Source organism: Rhipicephalus microplus, chromosome 6 (assembly GCF_043290135.1).
Source record: "Rhipicephalus microplus isolate Deutch F79 chromosome 6, USDA_Rmic, whole genome shotgun sequence".
NCBI lineage: Eukaryota > Metazoa > Arthropoda > Arachnida > Ixodida > Ixodidae > Rhipicephalus > Rhipicephalus microplus.
This window is the reverse complement of record NC_134705.1, coordinates 103,891,284-103,892,950: the sequence shown is the minus strand read 5'-3', so window position 1 is coordinate 103,892,950 and position 1,667 is coordinate 103,891,284. Positions and strand designations below refer to the sequence as shown.

The following is a 1,667-nucleotide window of genomic DNA, read 5'->3' as shown; positions in this document are numbered from 1 at the left end:
TACAATAAAAATTTAAAGCTCTTATACAACGAGGAAATTGGAGGCAAGTGAACCTTGGCATGTGTTTGCCTTACGACTACAGTAAACGCTCGTTATTTCGAGCTTGGTTAATAAGGCCAGGCACCAACACAGCCCTGTACATCAATAAGGGGGAAAACTCATGATAATTCGAGCAAGGTGGTATCTATAACGGGTTTTCGAAGTTACATCTCCTAGGCTTTCATTGTTGTTCGCATACATTGGCCTGTTATTATCAGAATCTGTTGCAAAACCAAGAAAAACCAAATTTACTATAGATGCAAAACTACGGAGCAGCCACACTTCTCGTACTTATGAGAATGCTTACGCGGCGCTTAATTAATCTTTGACAAGCTGAAAACGACGCATATGAAGTACCGTCAAAATAAGTACAACGAAAAGCAAATTATTGATTGCTGCTGATTTCAATCCCGGAAACTCTTCTATATAAGCGAACGTGTTTTGTAGCATAGCAAACGTCATATATATGGGCCTTAGCGCTCACTGCTCACATCAAAGCCAATCGTAGCTTGATTATGGGAAATCACTGGCTTATCAGTTGATCACGCTCGGTGTAAGAGCTCCATGACCTCAATTCATAATATGATTCAACACACGTGTAGTAGCGCTTGCTTGGTGATGACAAGTCCAGATGTATCTTTTTTGGCTTCTCTTCGCACAGGTTGGTGGGATGTGCGTTCATTCTAGTGCCGAACGTCTGATTCTGACTGCGCATAATTTTGACATTCTTGTACTTTATGCGAGCTAAAATTAACACGGTGTTACTGTGTTTTTCTCTTGTTTTAAAATTCCGCAATGCTCCATCTTAATAATTGTTTCCTTTTTAAGTATGTGCTTTTTCCGCCCAGGTGTTGCGAACCATGGATCACAGCAGACAGAATTTCAATGGCTGCATAGAACGATGGCTATTCTACATTCTTATACATGCGGCCATCAAATCTAGCATTGTGAAATAAAAGGTGAGCCCGACAACATCTTGATGGGGTCAATATAGCGCGAAGAAATGGCTCTTCGTCTACGTTTTCCTGATATTAAAAGGCTCCTTTTCTTGAAAAGTGGCTTATACAAATATAATTGTGTCCAGCAAAGCTTCATCAGTCGCATATTTTGTAATATATTCAAGAAAAGTTTATTTGGGGATGCTCAGTTTTAAGAAGGCGCATTATATAAAAATAAAGCATCAAGAAAAATGGTGCCTCAACAACTAAATACGCAGCCGTGCCAACTAGTCGGGCGCTAGAAGCCTTTATCTGAATTGGCTCTAATGTAAGTCTTATTTTCCAATATCATTTTTAGTGTGCTGGATCTATGGAATGGAACGACTAATGCAGCCGAGAAATAAGGCATCGTTTACCAACGTTTGACTTTACTGACTATTGTCAGATTTCGCGTCATTTTAAGAAAACATGAACACGTTGATAAAATAATTGGACAAAACAGTTGTTCTGGATCTGCATGTTACACCGCAAATATCGTAGAAAGACTATTACCTTGCGTCTGGAGAGATTGAACAAAACGTTCATTTCACGTTCTGCGCAAGAAAATAGGTGAATGGTATTCTAGAGGCGCTGCGTTAGAGTACCTCGAGAGTGCAGTGGAGGTGAACGAGCGCGTCAAGTCACGTCACA

At 40.1% G+C, this 1,667-nt stretch overlaps 1 long non-coding RNA gene across 1 annotated transcript; it reads left to right on the top strand.

Moving 5' to 3' along the window:
* The first annotated feature begins 511 nt into the window (after window positions 1-511).
* On the top strand, window positions 512-1,131 carry LOC142764847 (uncharacterized). The gene is made up of 2 exons (XR_012883920.1): window positions 512-700; window positions 888-1,131. It is a non-coding gene; the product is annotated as an uncharacterized LOC142764847 (long non-coding RNA).
* Window positions 1,132-1,667: the final 536 nt, after the last annotated feature.